The following is a 23,316-nucleotide window of genomic DNA, read 5'->3' as shown; positions in this document are numbered from 1 at the left end:
ACTGCAAGCCAAGATCAGGTTTTAACACCAACATAAAATCAGTCCTTCTTCCTGGAGCAGAAACTTGGAGGACAACAGTGACCACCACCAACAAAGCCCAGACCTTCATCAACACCTGTCTGAGGACAATCCTCCGTATCCGCTGGCCAAACATCATCAGCAACAACGACCTCTGGCAGGAAACTTTCCAGCATCCTGCTCATGAAGAAATTATGAAATTACATTGGGGCTGGATAGGTCACGCCATCTGCTAGCCCACTTCAAACACCACCAGGCAAGCCCTCACCTGGAGCCCTCAAGGGAAAAGGAAAACAGGCAGGCCAAGAAAGAACTGGTGTTGAGGCCTCAAGGCTGAGTCAGTTGAAAGAAAAGCCCAGGACAGGAATGTCTGGAAAGTCCTGGTTCATGGCCTATAGCCCGGGAGGGGGGGGCGTTGTAAAGTGTAGACCAGAAAAGGGTGGAAAGTAGATGGTGAACATTCCAGGTTAAGAGGATTGCAGGCAAAACCAACCATACATTTAAGGGAGCAGCAAAGACCAGAACATCAGAGATAAACTCTGAGATATCCTGCTGGGTAGATGATTTATCTTGAACAAACCAGTGTCCTATGTGCTACAGTTGAAACTTACAAGAACGTATGCGGGTCTACTAAGTGGCCCTTAGAAATTGTAGGTAGTTCTAAATTACGATGCGTGCAAGATGGGTGCAGGAACCAGCAATTCTGATTCTCCGGTATATGTTTAATACAAGGGAACATTGACTCCGAGAAGAACCTGACAACACCACCAAGACTCGCACCTCGCAATCCAGGGAGCTGTGAAACTACCAACAGTGCAAATTTACACCTTAGTTCATTCCTACTGGTATTATGAAGACACAGAAACCCCTGGGTGAACAATAGATAAGTCAATGTTAGGATTCTTTTCTTACACCCTTATAGGAATTTTGTAGGCCGTCTCCTAGGAAAGGATTGAGACCTCAAGTAGAAAGCTAGCAGTCCTTCCTGCAGGAATTACAAATTCATACAGGGTCACTGGGATTGCTGTCTCCTCCAAGCATCTCTTTGCTTTCTCACAAGACCCCACTACTTTTTTGTAGAAATATTTGGAAGAATCATATAAGTCTCACATTGCCCTTTCCAGCAGCCCTATAATCATCACCAGGAGAGGCACATGGTGGGACTCCTCACTTTGTTTTGTTTCTTGTTTTTATGTGACACTGGCGCCGCCTTGGGTTGAGTCACAGTGCTTTCTGTGGGACATTGAGCAGCATGGGACCACAGGAGGTTGGGCGAAGAAGCATTTCAGAGCCCAAGTCCACTGGTCCTGGCAGACAGAAGTCTGATCTCCAGAGAAGCTGAATAAATTCCAGAGACACATGACTATTTATGTAGAGATCTGCCCCTAAACTTTTGTTACAACGTCAGACGAGCTGTTGGCTTGTTTTAGCTCTTGCTCCTAAGCGTGTGGTCTGCCAATAAGGCACCAATTACATTTAAGAGACAGCAAGGTGGCCGACCATGGAGGTACCTATGCACGAGGCATAAGGTCTTGAAATCGTATTGTAGTTCATTTGGAGCCGAAGGAGCTCCATTGCTGCGAGTGAGATATGATCCGGTCACTCCAGGGCAAAGGTGAAGTGGGCTGTGTTTTTTTGTGACCTTTGGATCCTGCCCATCGTCTTTGCCACAGGGCCCTTGCGGATTCTGTTGCTGTAGTAAATTCTGGCAACAACTATTGCAAGAGCAAAGGCAATTCTTGTAGGGTGGAAAATGTTGTTAGCTTGTTGTTAAGTTGTGATAAGGTTTTTGTGAGGGTGTTGTTGTATGCTTGTTGGTAAAAGGGTGTTATTACGTTCATGTTGTTGTTGGGTTGCTGTGGTTATTAAGTTGTGTTTATAAATTGTCTTTGTAAGGTTGTAGTTGCTGGATTGTTGCTGTAAAGTTGTTGTTAGGTTATCGTTATAAGGTTGTTGTTGTGGGGGTGCTGTTAAATCATTAGCAGGTAGCTGTTAAGTTGTTATCAGGTTGTAGTTGTATGGTTGTGGTTGTAAGGTTGTGGTTGTTATGGTGTTGTTTTTAGGTTGTTGCTCTAAGGTTGCTTTATGATTGTTGTTAGGTTTTGGTAATGTTGTTGCTATGTTGAAGTTATTGTTGAAAGGTTGTTGTTGGGGCGGTGCTTTTAAATCGTTATCAGGTGGCTGTTTGGTTGTTGTTGTCATCAGGTAATAGCTGTATGGCTGTGGATGTAAGGTTGTGGATGTTATTCAGTTGCTGTAGTAAGGTTGTTGTTCTGAGGTTGTTGTTTCCCTAAGGTTGTTGTTTTATGTTTGTTGTTCGGTTGAGGTAATGTTGTTGCTACGTTGGGGTTGATGTTTTAAGCTTGTTGTAAACTTGTTATGATAAGATTGGCCTTGTCAGGTTGTTCTTGTTAGGTTACTGTTAAATGCCTGAGTTTGTTGTTAGGTTGTTGTCATGATGGAATTGGACACAATTTACTCCAAGAACACATAAATTGTGGATCAAGGTGTGGCAAAGGAAAGGGGCTGGAGTCACAAAGGACAGAGCTTGAAAAGCAAAGTCTGACGGTCAGTTCATACATTTATTTAAAAATATATATGTTGCAAGGAAATTGACAACAAAGACATAAGTGACAGCAGATCTGTTCAAGATCACTTAAAAGACTAAAAGAGGCATCTTTTTAAAATGTCATACACGCTTCAGGCACCTGCTGCGGAGATCTTTTGTGTGCTCGGCAAATTTGAGGGGATTATAACAACGATAAGAAAACCCCAGTGGTTACAACAGTTCTGGGAGAGTTCTGCTTCTTCCTTTCACAGCCTTGACTTATGAAGTAACGGAGACAGTTAAAGTGCCTGCAGCAAAGCACATCCCATGAGATGCAGAACAACGATTTGTATTTTGTTTAGATACTTCAGTTGGCTACAGCTTTTAAAACTAAGATCATCTTGTTACTTCAGTTCTTAATTTGTAACCCTTCTAGTAAAGCACCGTGACCTACATGGAGCTACATGCAAAATGTAGGTCATGGGTTTAAATCCTTTTTGTTTTTTCAGTCTGTTGTTATTCTAAGATTACAAAGAAGGGCTCCCTTGGAAGTAATAAAGTCTTGTTAGCACAGACAACCACAGTCACTGGTTACTTTTTATATTCTGACTTTGTGTTTCGCCTGAGCATTCATTCTCAGCATAATGTCTACAAGTATGGATGATATCTGATTCGTACCCCTTACAACCCTTGTTGTCGTTTGTAACAATAGCCGTACAGTGCTTTATACCCATGTATGATTTATTGTGCTTCTGTGTGTGATGTTAAGCCTACGATGGGATGAGTAATGCTGTAAAAGAATTTAAAAAATACAACTTGGTGCCATTTAAATAGTTGTTTGGGTAATTCTTCATCCACACAGATAAATCTTGCAGTCTTACAGTATCTGCACGTCTCCTACATGGGGGAGTTGAACAAAGTAAAAAACCTGCCTCCAAGTCATAATTTCTCTTAAGTTCTTGAGAAGTGATAGGATGTGGGCCTTTGTTTCCTTCCACTAGATTGGCATCTAGAGTTTGGGCTCCAGATGGTTCCCAGCCAGGATGATACTTGAACAAGAGAATATGGTCCTTTAAATCAGGCCTTTGTTTTGGGCCCTGCTGGATGGTACAATAAGAAAGTCCCCTCACTGCCTACAAGTTACTGCGTGGAATGCAGACAATTTGCAGGCGCTGCTGAATTGAGTCCTGGTGTTGAAAATTGACACAAGGACAAATTCCGTATGTTCGGCTGGGTTGGCCGAATCCCATATGCGCCCCAGAAATAGCTGCTGAAACCAGGATCAGGCAGGATCCCCCTGCTTTCTGTCATTGATTGTTGCTGTTGGGTGGCTGTTATGGTTGTTAGATTGTTGTTGTAGGCTGTTAGGTTGGTGTGGTTGTAAAGTTGTTGGTGGTATATGCTTGTCATTAGGTTGTTTCTAAATTGTGTTTGTTGCTGTTATTAGGTTGTGGTTCAGTTGTTGGTAGGCTACTAGGTTGTTGTTTTCATTAAGTTGTTGTTGTCGCTAGGCAGTTGTTAATTTATTAGGTAGGCGTCAGCTTGTTTTTGTAGTTGGGTTGTTGTTCAGTTGTTATTGTTTTTCAGTTACCATTAATTGTTTTTAGGTTGTTGGCTTCATAAAAAACAGTCAATCATAAGCTTAATAGTCTTGACTCGCTTTTGACTGAAGAATGAGTAAACAACTCATTACAAAGGGCAGCGCTGCACCGTGGGTGATCAATAGAGAACACTACTTACGTGGGAGATTGGTAACCATTTCTGAAACAGAAATATTTTTCACCTCTTTTAAAATGACTGTCAAAGTGACCTGCTCTTAACACTATCCAGAGGGTGGTCGCTAGCCCGCCCCTACCAACCACTGGCTTTCTTCGACCGTCCTCTCTTAGCCATTGGCTTGAGGCTCAGTCAATCAGGTTTTTCTCAGCTCCGTGACGTATATCCCTCTCAGTTAAGCCTATTGGCTGTTTTGGTGTATCCTTCCACCTTTCACTTTTGTATCTTTCTCCCTGTCACTTAAGACTATTGGCTGTTTTGCAGTATCCTTCCACCTTTCACTTTTGTATCCTTCCACCTCTTGCTTAAGCCTATTGGCTGTTTCGATGTATCTTTTCCCCTCTCACTTAAGGCTATTGACTGTTTCGGTGTATCTTTCCACCTCTCACTTAAGGCTATTGGCTGTTTTGGTGTATCCTTCCACTCCTAGCTGGGGCGTGCATGGAACTACATGACAGACTATTTCACAACTATAGGCACCGCTGCTGCCTCCCCCACAACTGTTTGCTTTAATGTACTAATGCTGCACACATTATCACATTAAACCCAAACACGTGGGCTTTGCAATGCGTGTTCTCTCTTCACGGAGGTGTCCCTCTGCCGACTTTACATACATTTCAGCATCTCCTTTCCCAGAGTGCTGAGCTGTGCGTTTTGTCAATAAAAAGCCTATGGGGGTCATTACGAGCCTGGCGGCTGGTGGTAAGGTGGCGGTAACACCGCCAACAGGCTGGCGGTGTTCCGCCAGCAATTATGACCGTGGCGGAATTGTCACGGCCATACTGCCGGCCCCTCCAATATCCCGCCAGGATTCCGCCTGGCGGTCATAATCCCCAGGGCAAGCACCGCTGCCTACCGCCAGCCTGTCCGTGGCGGTAAACACAGCCATTGAAAGGCTGGCGGTAAGGGGACTTGGGGTGCCCCTGGACTGCCCATGCACTTGGCATGGGCAGTGCAGGGGCCCCCAGGCATAGCCCCGTCGCGCATTTCACTGCCTGAATTTCGGGCAGTGAAATGCGCGACGGGTGCTACTGCACACGCTGCACATCAGCATTGCCGCCGGCTCTATTACGAGCCGGCAGCAATGTTGATGTGACATTTCCACTGGCCCAGCGGAAATGTCATAATAGGGAGCCAGGAATACCGCCGGCAATGGCGGTATTCTGTCTCCCGCGGCCTCGCCGGTCTTTTTGCAAGACCGCCGAGGTCGTAATGACCCCCTATGTCACGTTTCTTGGAACTCGCAAAGGCCACGTTTTACCTTGAAATGAACATTTCAGGAGGAAAGTTACAAAAAACACCTTGATGGGGACCTGTCAGCGATGGAAAATAACCCACGTGACAGCCGGTCACCCGCACCCGGGTGTGTGTGCCATGTGGCAGGAATGTTTAAAGAACCCGTGAGGGTGGTCCCGCCCCTTCACCTGGGGGAAGAGAGACCATCACGGGGTGAACGTCAGTCAACTGAAGATGAAACGACTGACAGTCTGCTAGACTGGCCTGGCAGGCAGAGGCAGAGGGGGGCTCCGGATTGAGCCCCCACAGTGCCCTGAGCTGCCAGCCTGAGGCAGGTGAGAGGGGCTCCTTGGACCCCCTGCGACTCCATAATGGTACTCTGATGGACTTTTGAGAGTTGAGTTAAATCCACCAGAAGCTGGGGTGGGGGGAGCCTCAAAATAAACAATTACTTTCAAGTTACGGGAAAAAGTCCAGAAAATATACGAAACTGTTGTTTTTTTTCACATATAGGACTTTTCTTCATAAAATTGAATCTCAGTGGGTTTAAAACCTGTCTCCTTAACAAAAATGTGTGTCCTAACAATGCACCTCCCCTGCTGCACAGCCGCCATTGGTGCAAGTCAATAGGGATACGTTCCAAATGATTATAGTCACTTGGTGCCAAGAAAAAATACAAAACCGGGTCAAAATGGGCGCAGCTTGTAGGCAAAGGTTTGGGGGCGTGCCAATGGACAGATACCTTACCAGCAGTGCACTATTGTCGTATGTTATGCGCTATAACTATATGTTATTCCCCAGTGTGTCGATGCTCAAGGCACTAGTATTCAGGCAGTGCTAAACACTTGCTGGGCAGACACATGGGCTCCCTCTCGTGCTGTCTGAAAGCATTAAGTAGCAGTGAAATCATTCAGAGACCTGCATATATATTTTAAAATAATTCAAACACTTTAAGGATTCTTGGGGAAAGAAATCATTTGCACCAAGTCTTCTTGAAGTCAGGTTTGTAAATCTGTTTCTCCTCCTCAAAGGTTTTCTCTCTTGGGTGACCTTTTCCAATACTTTGGAATGAGAGAGAAACCTGTTCTAGGGTAAGTAAAAGGTACATTACCTGCAGAATCAACATACCAATCTACAACAACACCTCCAAGACAGCAAATCCACTCACAGCAATGGGAAAACTGGAACCTCCAACACTCACTCCCACCTAAAAAGAACCAATATGCGACCTCATGACATTCCCACTTTCTACAGCTGGATCTCCGCCCCACTGGACAACCAGATTCCACTAGAGATCACCACCAGAACCAACCCCCAAGAAGAGGCCACGAGGGTTACTATTAAGGTCTGAAAAATGAAACCACAAATCGGCATTCCACAATGCAAGTTGAGAAAACGAGAGGTGTCAGTCACACTGCACCGCTACGACTGAGCCTGAACGGATAGTCTTCAGAACCTCCACCCAGGTGTCCATGATCTCATAAAGTAACTCCTCAGTGACCGGTCATATCCTTATAATTTATCCCATACGAATTATTCCAATGCATGCTAGGGCAAAGCCCCCTCCAAGAAATTGTAGAGTGTGAGGGAACCCGAACACCCGCCAAACATCACAGAAATACAGGTTAGAAACATCCTACAGGACTTAAGAGAAGTAAGCACTAGTCCCCAAGCACTTCTAGCAACAATACCTAAAGAAAGAGGGGCTCATGTACAAGCCCCGTCCGCCACTAGTGCGTCACTTTTTCCCATGTAAAAAGTGACGCATCTGTGGTGCAAGGGGTTTGTAAATAAGCCCCATAATGTCCCAGGTTCATGAGAAAGCCACAGAACAACTCTCAGTGATAGCAAACCTAAAATGTTCACAAGAAGAACCAGGAGCATATCAAGACAAATCCCAAGAGCAAGGGCACATCAAGAAAGAGAGAGTCCTGAAAATTAAAGGTTTTATAAAATTCAACATAATAACAGCCAATTCTAGGTTATAATTTCCTGATTCAAATTCTCGTGTTACAGGCCTGAATCATAAAGTCCTGATGAAGGTGTATTTATATTTTTCTTCACTCACCGAAACGCGCGTCGGCTTGTAAATTGGCATGTCTTGAACATTGGCATGAAGTGTTTGAAATTGGCAAATTTGAAGCCCTGACCAGGATTGGCTACCATCAGGCCTGTAACACGCGAATTTGAATCAGGAAATTATAACCTAGAATTGGCTGTTATTATGTTGAATTTTATACAATCCAAACTACAACGCATAATTGTAGCATCAAAGCAGTAACTTTATTGTGCTGTTTAAATATCCTCTCATGTATAAGGCGGTTGTAAATTTGTATGTATACTATTTTGTGATTTTGTTGGTTCTGTGTTATTTGTTTATTTTTTGCGTATTTACTGGTATGTTATTTATGTTTTCATATATGTATGTTTCATTTAGGGTAGGGGGTTGTATTATATTTTTTGGGTTGATTCTATGTTGATTATATTATGTGCGAACTGAATGTTTAATTAGCTATAATAAATATCTAAATTGAAATATATTGTATGTTGTATATTTGAATTTAAGATTTCCATTCCTATGTTTGCTATGTTAATGGAGACTAAACTACGTTATACTCATAGTATCCTATAGAATACCCATTCTACCAACAAAACTAACACACACTACCTCCACTATGGGACTATTTTTAAGAGACTTACGTTAGTCATGTGCATCAATCAGGGCACAGACAACAACCCAAGTTTGAAATTCTGTGGGAAAATGTATAGGACAGTGTAATCTCCCAAGAGGAAAAACTAACAACACAGTGAAAGGATGGCATAATCCTTTCCAAGAACACTTGAAGTTTCTACCAATTTCTAGAAATATTTAAAAAAATACAAAGCTACCAAGAGCTATGAAAAGAACAACCCAGAACACAAATAAAACCAAAAATATCCAAATAGATTAAACAAATGTATGAAATGCTAGCAAGCAAAGTCTTTTATTGCAGTCTCCCACGGCAACTCTACCTTGAAACAATAGCCAGAACAATAATCTAAAAACATCATAATAATAAACATCAAAGTAGAATTATACCTTAAACTAACAATTATAAACTACCCCCTAAAATATATAAATATTGAAAAAAATATTATTCAAATAATTAACATTTATAAAACCACAAATTCAGAATGATAAAAATACATGTAACTTATTGTTTATGAAAAACATGCAATTCAGAAAACTACATAATAAACAAGTAGAAACTAATATACGTCATACAAATCAATAAAGGTCAATCAAGGAACCGCATAAAATACACATGGTTAAACACATTACAATGTAATGATCCCACCCACCAAATGAAAAAACAGTATTTGCAAATTAAAGGTAGAAATGCACCAAAATACAAAATAGTAGATTCCAAAATGCAAAGATGCTTTTAAAAATTAAGCAATCTAATCATATCAATCATATCAATCATTCAATCATATCAAGTCATCAAAACCTTCAAAAAACAAAAAGCATTTAAAAATACAATAAACACTCCAGGACACCCACAAAAAACAAGCACTACAATAAATTGTAGGTAGAAAGTCCACACTCATTTTCCTTGTTAAAAAATAATAATAAAATGCAACAACCATGCAAAACCAAGGTTTACACAGCAAAAACTCTGTAAAAAAGAAAATACAGAAACTCACCCTCGAAACAAACAAAACTCACAAAAAGTTATTACTTCCAATAAAAGAAATTAAAAGTACAATAAAGCATAACTAAGCTATGCATACATAGCAACCTTTACTAAAAAGGTTCTCATGTACACAAATTATACAACTATGACAATATTGTTTACTAATTCAAACCATAAAACGACACCCATCTACAACACCTAACCTAATTAACAATATATGAACTGACCCACATATCTCTATGTTATAAAATAGTTAAAAATTGTTTCTGACCTGGGGAACTTCATTGAGGAATCGCTACACTGGAGACCTGTTGGCAACCTAAAATTACACAGACAAATCACAAAATATAGCAACTGGTATACAAATAAGTGAAAAAATGAAACAATAAAATACTTCTTTACATTTAAACTAATGCAAAAAATAAACATGCCGATTGTATATAATGTTTTTTAAAAAGTAAAAAATAAATGTTAAAAAAATTATTATAAACAGCATAGTAAATATGCTTGAATAAATACTGATAAACAAAAATGTTTACAATATTTATCAATATGACAAGCACTTAAAATATATCTTAACTACATTTAAAAAATATTTTAAAAAGTTGCAAAATGCAGTGTGAATAAAATTGTATAATTAAATGTAGCCAAAAATGCATTTGTATAGAAATATATTTTTGTAACCTACACAAAGACAAAAACCCTATTTTTATTACAGTAAAATATATGCTTACTGAATAAAGATATTTAAAAAAAATCTGTACCTTACATTATTAATAACATAAATACTAAAAAATGACACAATTGTTAACAATGCATACAGGGAGTGCAGAATTATTAGGCAAGTTGTATTTTTGAGGATTAATTTTATTATTGAACAACAACCATGTTCTCAATGAACCCAAAAAACTCATTAATATCAAAACTGAATATTTTTGGAAGTAGTTTTTAGTTTGTTTTTAGTTTTAGCTATGTTAGGGGGATATCTGTGTGTGCAGGTGACTATCACTGTGCATAATTATTAGGCAACTTAACAAAAAAAATATATACCCATTTCAATTATTTTTCATTACCAGTGAAACCAATATAACATCTCAACATTCACAAATATACATTTCTGACATTCAAAAACAAAACAAAAACAAATCAGTGACCAATATAGCCACCTTTCTTTGCAAGGACACTCAAAAGCCTGCCATCCATGGATTCTGTCAGTGTTTTGATCTGTTCACCATCAACATTGCGTGCAGCAGCAACCACAGCCTCCCAGACACTGTTCAGAGAGGTGTACTGTTTTCCCTCCTTGTAAATCTCACATTTGATGATGGACCACAGGTTCTCAATGGGGTTCAGATCAGGTGAACAAGGAGGCCATGTCATTAGATTTCCTTCTTTTATACCCTTTCTTGCCAGCCACGCTGTGGAGTACTTGGACGCGTGTGATGGAGCATTGTCCTGCATGAAAATCATGTTTTTCTTGAAGGATGCAGACTTCTTCCTGTACCACTGCTTGAAGAAGGTGTCTTCCAGGAACTGGCAGTAGGACTGGGAGTTGAGCTTGACTCCATCCTCAACCCGAAAAGGCCCCACAAGCTCATCTTTGATGATACCAGCCCAAACCAGTACTCCACCTCCACCTTGCTGGCGTCTGAGTCGGACTGGAGCTCTCTGCCCTTTACCAATCCAGCCACGGGCCCATCCATCTGGCCCATCAAGACTCACTCTCATTTCATCAGTCCATAAAACCTTAGAAAAATCAGTCTTGAGATATTTCTTGGCCCAGTCTTGACGTTTCAGCTTGTGTGTCTTGTTCAGTGGTGGTCGTCTTTCAGCCTTTCTTACCTTGGCCATGTCTCTGAGTATTGCACACCTTGTGCTTTTGGGCACTCCAGTGATGTTGCAGCTCTGAAATATGGCCAAACTGGTGGCAAGTGGCATCGTGGCAGCTGCACGCATGACTTTTCTCAGTTCATGGGCAGTTATTTTGCGCCTTGGTTTTTCCACACGCTTCTTGCGACCCTGTTGACTATTTTGAATGAAACGCTTGATTGTTCGATGATCACGCTTCAGAAGCTTTGCAATTTTAAGAGTGCTGCATCCCTCTGCAAGATATCTCACTATTTTTGACTTTTCTGAGCCTGTCAAGTCCTTCTTTTGACCCATTTTGTCAAAGGAAAGGAAGTTGCCTAATAATTATGCACACCTGATATAGGGTGCTGATGTCATTAGACCACACCCCTTCTCATTACAGAGATGCACATCACCTAATATGCTTAATTGGTAGTAGGCTTTCGAGCCTATACAGCTTGGAGTAAGACAACATGCATAAAGAGGATGATGTGGTCAAAATACTCATTTGCCTAATAATTCTGCACTCCCTGTATAGTTATTGTTTAAATCTGAAGTAGTAAATGCTAACTCTTGCAAATAAAATACTACCTAAATTGGGGATATGTATTAAACATCAGAAATGTTATATTTATTATTACCACTCCAAGCCCAGATATAAAAGGGGATGTGTTGGACTTTTAGGCAGTTAGATTTACCATTCCAACTCAAAACGTAGCCAGACTGGGGAATTTGAAGGGGTTGTATTATTTTTACCACTCCAGGCGTTGCCACATTAAGGAAAGCGTTGGACTTTGAGGGGGTTAAAGTTACTATTCCCACTCAAAACCGAGCCACATTAGGGAATGTTTTTCATACTGAGGGGGTTATAGTTACTATGTCAACTCCAGTGGTACCCACAGTGTAGGGAGTATTGGACTCTAGGGTTATCAGAGGTATTGTTCCTGCTACAAATGTAGCTATATGGGGGAAAGTATTGAACTTGGGGATGCCCAGTTTACAATTCCCACACCACACGGAGCCACATTAGGGAAGGTTTTAATTTCTGGAAGTTGCAGTTCTGCTATCCTTACTCTAGACTTAACTACACAGGGAATCCAGTCTAGATTTTTGGAGGGTAGTATTAACTATTCTCACTCCAAGCTAATCCACAATGGAGGAAATGTTTAATTTTAATGGAGTTAGATGTAATATTCCCACCCAAACACATGAATTTTTTGGAGGGAAGGGGATAATAAGATTTACTATTTGCTCTACAAGCATAGCCACATTGGGAAAATAATAAAAACAAATTCATCACTGCACAACAAATATGATAATAAACATAATACATTTTAAAAGTTATTTTAAAAATTACAAATAGCACAACTTCTAAATCAATGTCTGAGAATAATGCCTATTATTTAATAAAACAATAATAAAATATTGAACCATCTGCCTAAAAAAATAACAAAAACCTAAAATAACCCAAAGATCTATAAACACAAATATTTTCAATATAAGATACATTTAATTAATTAATAGTATATAATATACTAATCAAAGGCTTCAAAAACATGCAGTTAATACAAATTAAATACAATGCATTTTAATAAAAGGTTATTACAAGTGTATCAATTAAAAATGCAATAAAATAATAAAAACAAATACTATGAAAGAACCCAAATCCCTATTAAAACCAAAATTATAATTTGTTATTATTAATAATTATAACAATTCCATGGATAACACGTCAAATAAATATTACTTAACCCTGAGCTGTTGATCAATAAATTAAATTTCAAAAATAAAAATAAAAATAATAAACTGTACGTTAGTCAAAAAAATTAAATAATACCAAGGATCTTCCCACTCAAGCCCCCAGAAAAAATTAAAATGAAACAAAGAAGTTCATCAAGCCTTTTTTAACAATGTGTTCCATGCATCATCTTACAAATGTTGTACAGCGGGGCTAAAAGGCATGGGCAAAGCCAATAGGCCCCAAAATGAGACCTATTGGCTTTGCCACTGCTAGTTTTAAAGTTGGTGGCAAAATTAGGGGCATAGATTTGAAACAAGTTTAAGGGGCTGAAACAACCTTCTGCCAAACTCCCCACCAGGAGGTCGCCACAGTGCTGGTGACCTCCTCGACTGCCCTATTACAACCTTCCCACTGGGCTGACCGGAGGAAACCAAGGTTTCTGCCAGTCAGCCCAGTGGCAAAGGTGCAGCAGCATTGTCACCGGTTCATAATAGAGCCGGTGGCAATGCTGCCGCATGAGGGGGCACCAGCACCCTCGAAATGCACAGTCTGCACAACAGACAGTGCGCATTTCAAGGGTGCTGGGCAGGGGAACCCCTGCACTGCCCATGCCATGGGCTGTGTAGGGGCCCCCCTGTGACCCCCTGCACTTGTTCTCCACCAGCCTTTTCATGGTGGTCAGAGCGCGATGAAAAGTCTGGTGGAGAACAAGGTTGTAATCATCAGGGCGGATCTGAGTTCAGTGCTGCCCTGGATAATTACAACCAGGACCGCTGTCAGCCCGACTAGATCACTAATCCTGGCGGAGACAGCAGTAGGTTGCTGGGTCTGCCCGCCAACCTCATAATGTGGCGGTCTGACCACCACAGCCGTGTCTTTGGACTGCCAGCCTCATAATAAGGCCTTAGTTTTCTGTTAAGAACCTGAACATACATGAGACTTTTGCTCAGGTAGCATGTGCTAGTGCCTGATTCATTGGGCCAGTCACAGCCCCCCCAGCCACTCGACTGCCCGCCTGCCTGCCGCTGCCATCTCTGATGCATTCCTGAGCCTGATTGCAACAGTTCTGCCTGCATTCCTGAGCCCGATTGCGGCAGCTCCGCCCACATTCCTGAGCCTGATTGCAGCAGCTCGGCCTGCATTCCAGAGCCTGACTGCGACAGCTCCGCCCACATTCCAGAGCCTGGTTGTGACAGCTGCACCCACATTCCTGAGCCTGAATGCATCTGCTGATTACCATGCTGATGCCTCCTTCGTGCCACTGCCGCTCCCACCCTCTCACCTTCCCTCCACCCACCCACCCCAGCCTCTCCCACCTCCCAGGACATATAATGGAGGCCGCATAGAAGGTGCACCCAGCGGGCATGCTGTTGGTGTGCCAAGCACAGGCCGAAGTCAAGCCCGTCTGCTCCTGTTTGCACCTGGACCACGCCCACCGACAGGACCCCTGGTCCTCCCAACCCCCACCTCTAAACCACCAAGGAGCTCTGAGCCCTGAACGTCAGACACCCCACCAACAGCTGCTTCATGGCATGCCCATGCTCAACCAAAGGCCCCTTCACCTGCCTACACTGCAGTATCTCCTGCGATGTGGGCCCACCTGCGCACAGTAATGCTTGCACTGCCCCCACACACAAGACTACGAACAACCAAGAACCACTCCAGTGAATCGTGCTAATTGCCCGCTCCTTATGCAAACATGCCACAGAAATCTGGGACACCATCACCACCCACGACCCGGATGCTGCCTTCATCATGGAAACATGGCTAACACCCTCCTCTGACATTTCCACGGCTTCCGCTGATGGCTACATGATGATACACGAGACCTCACCAATAAACATGGCAGTAGCATCACCATCATCTTCAAGGAAACCAACCAATGCACCATCACTGATCACTACCCAGTGCCCCTCATGGAGCACCTCAACTCCTAACTCCAGACCGAGGCCAACACCACGATGTGAGGCACCCTTGCATACAGACCTGTGGGACCACACCCATCCTTCTGCGATGCCACTGCCAACCTCATTGACCTCCTCGCTATCGACTCCCTCCACTATGTCCTACTCAGTGATCTCAATTTCCACCTTAAAGACTCCAATGACACCAACTCCATTTCCCTCATAGAGAACCTCAGCAACATTGGCCTCACCCAACTGGTCACCAAACCCACACACAAAGTTGGACACACATTGGATGCCATCTTCACTTCTAGCAATAGAATCAATTTCACCCATGTGACTGAACTCAAGTTGACTGACCATGTCATTGTCTACTTTACCATCTTTAATTCCCAGCACACGAACTCCAAGCACCTCAGCATCCCCCACTGAAGTTGGGGCAAAGAAACCGAGACCCTATGGCCACAGGCCCGAGGCACCGCAATCCGAGCCCCTGCCAAACCTCAACCAGGTTGTCCAAAACTTCACCACCTGGATCACCAAATCTGCCAACAGAATCACCCCCCTAAAACCAGCTAAACCCAACAACATCTTCAAGCCAGCGAGATGGTGCACTATGGAGCTCAGAAACTCCAAACGCAACAGCCACCAACTCAAGAAACAATGACGCATGACCAACGACTCCTCCGACAGAGCCACCTACAAGGCAGCCCTCAGCAATGACCCACCACTACATCGAGGCAGCAAAAACAGCAGCAATCCCTGCCTGCATCAACACCACAGGCAACCACATGAAACTCTTCTGAATCATCTAGGAATTCTCTAAATTGATAGCCACAGAGACCACCATCTATCCATCCCAGGAAGTCTGCGACACCCTCTCAGACTACTTTCACAGCAAGATCACCACCATATACAATTTTGACCCCCACCCCTCCATCTCCAGTCTAGACAACATCTGTCATGCAGCGAACGCCAGCCAAATGATACTTCCTGGTCCCCGATTACCACACAGTCCACTGCAGTCATCATGTCACCCATCCAATCAGGGGCAACCACTGCCCCCTCCCCCACTGGCTTTTCCACCTCGGAGCCAACACTATTAGCACTGAACTAACTCGCATCCTCAAAACCTCCTTCTCCATGGCAAACATCCCAGATGAATGGAAGCTCCCAGAGGTCAGATCCCCTCCGCCGACCCCAGCGACCTCAAAAACTATAGACCAATCTCCCTGTTCCCCTTCCCACCCAAAGTGCTTGAGAAAGCCATCAACCAACAGCTCACCAACTACCTCGAACAAAACCACCTTCTCGACACCTCACAATCAGGATTCAGGGTCAACCACAGTGCGGGGACCACACTGATCGCAGCCACAGATGACATCAGGACCCTCCTTGACCGAGTAGCTTCAGCATCTCTGATCCTTCTGGACCACTCCACAGCATTCAATACAGTCTCCCACCACACCCTCCTCCAACAGACTCCACAACCTGGCATTCAACAAAATGCCCTTAAGTGGGTTGCCTCTTTCCTCTCAGGCCACACACAAAGCATCCACCTTACTCCCTTCACTTCTACACCAAAGAACATCACCTGTGGTGTACCCCTAGGATCCACCCTCAGCCGAACCCTGTTCAACATCCATATGACCCTCTAGCAGACATCGTCAGATCCTACGGACTCAATATAGTCTCTGGTGACAACACTCAACTAATCCTCCCACTCACGGAAGTCCCCCATAGCACCAAAGCCAGCTCCTGCAACGCCATGACCAACGTAACAACATGGATGGAAAAACAGCTGTCTCAAATTAAACACCAACAAAACAGAAGTCCTGATCTTCTGGAAGAACACCTCCATATGGGAACGCAGCTGGTGGCCAGCAGAACTTGTACCGCCGTCCTCTGCATCCGACCAAGCATGAAACCTCACATCAATCTCGACTGCCAACCATCCCTGAATCGACAAGAAAACTCAGTCACCTCCTCCTGCTCCTACATCCTCTGTATGTGCCGCAAAATCTTCAAATGGATCCCTACTGACACTAGAAAGACAGTCATGCACGCCCTGGTCACCAGCTGCCTCGACTATGGCAAAGCTCTCTATGCCGGAGTGTCCTACCAGCTACTTTAGAGACTTCAGACTCTACAGAACACCACAGCCAGAATCAATCTGAACCCCCCCCAAGCGCTCAAGCATCACCCCACACCTCAGGAACCTTCCCTCACTCCCCGTCCAGAAGAGATGCCTATTCAAAATCCTCACACTCGCATACAAGGCTCTCCACATTATAGGGCCGTCCTACATCAACCATCGAGTGAGCTTCTACATCCCGGCAAGACAACTAGGCTCCACTTCTCTAAATCTCACACACGGACCCTGCATCAATCGTGGCCGCTCCTTCTCCCACACAGCAGTCAAGTCCTGGAACAGCCTGCCCCTCCACCTCTGAACAGCTTCCTCCCTGGCAGACTTCAGAAGGAGACTCAAGACGTAGCTTTTCCACTGAGACACAGCACCCTCAGATACCCTAGGGGATGATAGTGCTGCGCTTCACAAATCCTATGATAGATTGAGTGATATCTATCACCCCCAAAGGCCCAGATAGAACATCCCATGTGGTCATGCAGTGTCATTTTACTCAAAAATCATTTATGCTGCAGTCCATATGAGCTTTGTGAAATGGACTTTTACAGTCGTCAGGAGACTGCAGTGCGGGCTGTCTCATGCTAATATCACTTCACACACTTAAATTGCTGCCCCCAGGCATGTCGGAACATACCTACACAAATACAGGCCCTCATTCCGACATTGGCCGCCAGAATACCGTTCCGCGGTCGAAAGACCGCGGCGGTGATTCTGACTTTCCCGCTGGGCTGGCGGGCGGCCGCCTTCAGGCCGCCCGCCAGCCCAGCGGGAAAGAGGCTTCCACGATGAAGCCGGCTCGGAATCGAGCCGGCGGAGTGGAAGCTGTGCGACGGGTGCAGTTGCACCCGTCGCGTATTTCACTGTCTGCGAAGCAGACAGTGAAATACATTTAGGGGCCCTCTTACGGGGGCCCCTGCAGTGCCCATGCCAGTGGCATGGGCACTGCAAGGGCCCCCAGGGGCCCCGCAACCCCCCCTACCGCCATCCGGTTCCCGGCGGGAGAACCGCCGGGAACTGGATGGCGGTAGGGGGGGTCGGAATCCCCTCGGCGGCGCAGCTAGCTGCCCCGCCTTGGAGGATTCCTATGGGCGGCGGTACACTGGCGGGAGACCGCCAGTGTTGCCGGTCCGACCGCGGCTTTACCGCCGCGGTCGGAATGCCCATTGGAGCACCGCCGGCCTGTCGGCGGTGCTCCCGCGGTCCTCCACCCTGGCGGTTTGAAACCGCCAGGGTCGGAATGAGGGCCACAATGTTTTAAATTTCACAGATTTGACCCCCATGCCTTCTGACACGGAATTGGTCATTCATACTTCCCGAGTCGTTGGGTTAATGCTGTTGAACTGAGGGACTAGTCGTGGGTTTCAACCACTGGAACCAAGCTGGGGTTATGATAGACGTGGACGAGCCACTGAAAGTTTGGACCAGACGCCCAGCTCTGGGTCAGCTCCTGCCCCTCTGGAAACCTCGAGCCCAAAATAAGCCAAGACTTCATGGAAGCCAATGTGGCCTAGTGACTACAGCTGGCGACCATGCAACATGGGGAACCAAGTTAAATATTGGCATCGGTTCAGCATCTTGTGAATGCCAGCAGTTGCCCCTGTGTGGGGAAAAAAAAGATGTCATGTGGTCTCAGACTGTTGTGGAGTGCTTTAATATCCCTGGGCAAGGTTTGCGCTTTGTAAAACTGCCAAAAATATCAAGTAAATTCTGCTTCTCATCCTCCAGGATTTAAGGTCAAAGCATTACATTTTGATGCCAGAAAGAGCTACCCATCTACTGACTGAAATGCACAGTGTGAAACTGGAAAATCTGGGCTCAGTGACCAAACTGTGTGATCTTAGGCAAGTAGTTTCTATCACAAAGCCTCTTTTTGTTTGATCACGTACCAGAGGACCTTCAAACACTGAAGCACAGGGTATACCCTGCACAAAAACCTCTCCTATGTTTCATTTAATACCCGGAGATGTTGCTTCATCTTGAACAATAATTTAGGCCACATTTAGGGTACACATGACAACTGACTTCCCCCAGTCTGCTGATAGATAGCATTGTCATCAGGGTGGGGCAGGAATGATTCTCAGCTGGGGTTTAAAAGCTCAGTTTCTCATGGCAGAGATACAATCTGATGTACTAAGGTGAAAGGCTTCCTCGCGTTAAACAAACACATTTTTTGAATTTTGAAGATACCTTGTCGTTGTGTAACGTGACGTTCGCTGCATGTTTTACATGCCGAGTATTTTCAGGGCTCGGCTCGCCTGTGCCACCCTTGGCTCGGCCCCAGCTCGACTCTGCCTCTTAGTTTGTGGGCTCGCCCACCTCTAGCTGATGAGCGGTTTTGTAGAGAGCATTATAGCACTCCTGCCGTTTCTTAGCGCTGTAGATAGCAGATATATCGTCACTGCCAAGTTAATGATATTCAGTTTATCAACTTCGGAACGATGAAAGGCTGAGTAGGCCGAAGTGGGATGCCCATATGCGACCTGCAGGTTTACTACAACTCACAGAGCCAGCATGCCGGTTACAAATGCTTTAGTAATACATATGTTAATAATATTTGAAATTGTACTTATATAGCGCTTATTAAATGTATGAATTCTCCTTGATACAGATCTTCTCTCTGCATCAGTTCTGCAGAAGCTTGACGCTTGTTGATGCGTAAGACATCTGAGTAGGTGGGTGAATGCATGCCTTTATGTCATGTAATGCAAGAATCCATGTGCTTGCTATGTGGCTGTCTGCATCGCTTGTGCGCAGGCGCACCAGCTTTGTCAGTTACTGAAACTCTGTCCACTTTTCTTCAGTTCTCATGTATACATTTACGATTATTACACTAGATTACTCTGGCACAATGATTTTAAATGCCGAGTATTCAGTAGGAACCGTGTCGCAAAGCATCAGATTCAAAAGTGGTGCATTGCTGAAGCTGGCCTCACAACTGATGCGTCTCCAGTGATGTGTCAGAAATCAGAGACAATGCGTCCGTTCTGACTGACGCAAGTAGCCTAATGTGTAGGGACTAATGTGAAAGACTGTAAAATGGTGGAATAGCACCTTGTACAATCTCACAATTTCCTGGTTGTAGTTTAGCAAGTATTTATGTGTATGTGAGACCTGAGTATGTGTGACATAGTGAGTGACTGTAATGTGAGTGAATACAAGTATATGTTGTGATGTAAAGTGGCAATACATGTATTGCCTACCTTATGTGTGTGCTTACCTGCTGTCATTTGGAGTACGCTGGCCTGGACTTGTAGACATCTTCCTCCATGGAGAAGTGATAATCCTGGCCTGCCCCTTACAGGGAGTAGACACCGTCACATAGCTGTGTTGCAGTGAATGATATAGGTGCCATGGTCCCAGGGTGGTCAAGGGGGTCCTATAACATGATTCTCATATGCATAGGCCTACTACTGGTAGTGGGGATGTGAAATACAGATATATTCCAGTGAGTAAGGTGAACTCAGATGGTCAGATTCCTGTGGCAAAGCCACTGTGTCAGTTTCTACACCTCAGTTATGGAGGAGTAGGAATCCTGACATAGCTGAGGCTTTGCGAGACGTGTCTTGAAGAAGCATCACACAATGAAAAACTTGTGGATATCACTGGGTCAGTTGTAAGTGAGGTTTTCCAATGGAAAGCCCACTCTGCATACATTAAATCTGCATGACACAGCCAGATCCTGTGCAGAATTTTCATGATACAGGCCTCGAAAAATTGCTGCATCTGGCCAAATGCGTTGGCATACAATTATGGAGCTATCATAGCACTGCCGGTGTGTCAAAGAAATGACGCATAGTTGTCACAAGCACCGTGTAAACATGCCCCATAATGTCTACCAGTTTGGACGTTATGTGACTCCATCACCTAGTAAGCCTCATTGTCTTATGTAACATATCCTGTACATTGATTTACAATCTTGTATGATTCTTTGGCTGATTATAAATGTGTGTGCACTATGTAAAGCACCCAAAACCCTATATTGGGATGAGTAGAGCTACAAAAGCAATTGAATGAAAACATAATTGTTAAGTGCTCTTTAAATCATTATTAATGTAATTACTGGCACAGGCTGATACAGCTGACATTCGTACAGTGCATCCATAGCTAAATCAATCAGTCGAACAGGATTTGTAAAGCACGACTAACCCCCCTCGAGGGTACCCTGGTGCTTGTAGGTCTCCGCGGCTCATTCGATTGGCCAGGTCTTTAGGGCTCTATGGAATTCCGGATGAGAGGTGATGGTCCGAAGATTTGTGGGGAGAGTGCTCTCTTACATACAGGGGATGAACAAAGTCAAAATGCTGCCTCCGAACCATAGTGTCTGTTAAGTGGGCTCCAGGCGGCTCTCAGCCAGTGTGAGACCCTAACAGCTTGAAATGAGGCCTTTGTGCGGGCTCCAGCGGGAAGTGAGGATACCAATCCCACCTCGCCCTCTGCCGGTTGCTTCAGACAACAAACGGGCACTGCGGAGTGTGCCCTGCTGTCATCACATTACACCGGTACAAATTCAGCACATTTCACTTGGGGACAGCCAGGATCCACCTCAGTAACAGCCTCTGGATCCATGTCAATCCCACTCTTTTCCTGCACTCTGTATAGCCCTTTACATTGTTTGCTCCTAAGAACTCCCAGCTTTGGTAGCCACTGAAATATATAAGGGAGAAGGGAGGTGTAACAGGTAAACACTCTGGTCAGCGCCATCTCCTCCTCCTCCTGCTGCTACAACACCCTCCGCATGCTTTGCAGAATTTACAAATGGACCCCAACAGAAACAAGAAAAACAGTAACCCAGGCCCTCGTCAGCAACAGACTCGACTACGGCAACGCCCTCTACACCGGTATCTCATCCAAACTCTTCCAACGCCTCCAAAACGCCTCCGCCCGACTCATCTTCAACATCCCTCACCACTGCCACATCACCCCCCACCTAAGAGACCTTCACTGGCTCCCCGTCAACAAGAGGATCACCTTCAAGCTCCTCACCCACGCACACAAGGCACTCCACCACACCGGACCATCATACCTGAACAACAGACTCAGCTTCTAAACCCCCACCCGGCATCTCCGCTCCGCTAACCTCGCCCTCGCCTCCGTCCCCAGCATCCGAAGCAAATCTTCCGGCGGCAGATCATTCTCGTACCTCGCCTCCAAGACCTGGAACACCCTCCCGCCGGATCTACGACAGACTCAGGACCTTCTTTCCTTCAGAAAACTACTCAAGACTTGGCTCTTCGAGCAGTAGCAGCACTCCCCCCCCCCCCCCAGCGCTTTGAAACCCTCACGGGTATGTAGCACACTTTACAAATTCATTGATTGATTGTGAGGACCCCTGGTACTCTGAAGTGTTTCCTTTTCCAATGTACGACACTGTGACACTGCTTGTGATACACCAAATACTGCTCTGTTTATTGCCTCTTCAATATAGATCTCAGTGTCAGATAGTCTGTTTCTTCCCTTCTCAGGTAAGTCTTTATGGGTTTATGATTTCTTCTTGGTTATTCCTTCTTCTTTTCCAGGTACGAGGTCGTCTCTGCCCAGTAGACTCGTCCGCAGCCCGAGTGAGAGAGAAGGAAGAAATAAGACGTATATTAGGTACGTAAAGAGGTTAAATGGACGTTTTTTCCTTTGCTAATTTTCTCGCCCTTTTATACGAGAGAAAAAAAAACTGGTTGTTTCACCTTCTTGTGGGTGTGAGAGTGAAAAAAAAACGTGGGTGTTAGTGTAATTAGGTCCAGGGGGTTTCTTTTTTTTTCAGTAGACGTCTCTCCTTATCAGAGTTAGTTGAGATGATTGGTAGGAAAGGTGTTTCCCAATAATGGGTAATTCATTTCCTTTCTAATTGTTTATTTTTTTCACCCCCCTCCCTCTCAAAGAATTGTTCTTGACTTATATGGTGATTATGGTGACATGCATCCTTTTCCCTTCAGCACAAACAATCCCAGCTGGTAGGTTCAAACGTGCACATAAAGTTGTCCCTACTATTCCTGCCCCGTCCCCCTCTCCCTGCGTTCCATCCCCTACCTCTGTTTACTAGTCCTAGTGTACTGCCTCCTTCCCTTTCCCCGTACCTGGGAAGCCAAGCTCTTATGAAAGCGTGGCGGGTCTTCTCGTTCGTCGTCCTCTCCCACGCAGCAGGATTTCCTCTTCTCGGCTCTCCGGGTCCAGCGCTTCCTCGGATGTCCTTCCTCCGATTTGGCTCCTTACTGTGTCCACCGTATGCTATAGGTGTTCGCTGACTTCCGCCTCCTCGCTCTAGGTTCTCCCTTCCGATGTCCCTGGGTTACTCTTCTCCCCGCGTCTTCGGGGTTCCCGCCCTACGTCTCCTCGTCCTCATGTCTCTCCTCCTTACGTACAGGCGTGTCAGGATGGAGGAGACTCCAGCGGGTGCCCCCGGTGTATTTTCCAGTTTCCCCCGGTAC

The 23,316-nt window shown here is 44.8% G+C and overlaps 1 long non-coding RNA gene across 1 annotated transcript in view; it reads left to right on the top strand.

Annotated features, from left to right (window-relative positions):
* Nucleotides 1-23,316, top strand: part of LOC138260686 (uncharacterized) — a 59,538-nt gene that overhangs the window by 22,277 nt on the left and 13,945 nt on the right. The window contains exon 2 of the long non-coding RNA XR_011198926.1: nucleotides 22,414-22,489. This is a non-coding gene — a long non-coding RNA (uncharacterized lncRNA). The remainder of the gene's footprint in view (nucleotides 1-22,413; nucleotides 22,490-23,316) is intronic.

Source organism: Pleurodeles waltl, chromosome 10 (genome assembly GCF_031143425.1).
Source record: "Pleurodeles waltl isolate 20211129_DDA chromosome 10, aPleWal1.hap1.20221129, whole genome shotgun sequence".
Lineage (NCBI taxonomy): Eukaryota > Metazoa > Chordata > Amphibia > Caudata > Salamandridae > Pleurodeles > Pleurodeles waltl.
This window is presented reverse-complemented; position numbering and strand designations above follow the sequence as displayed.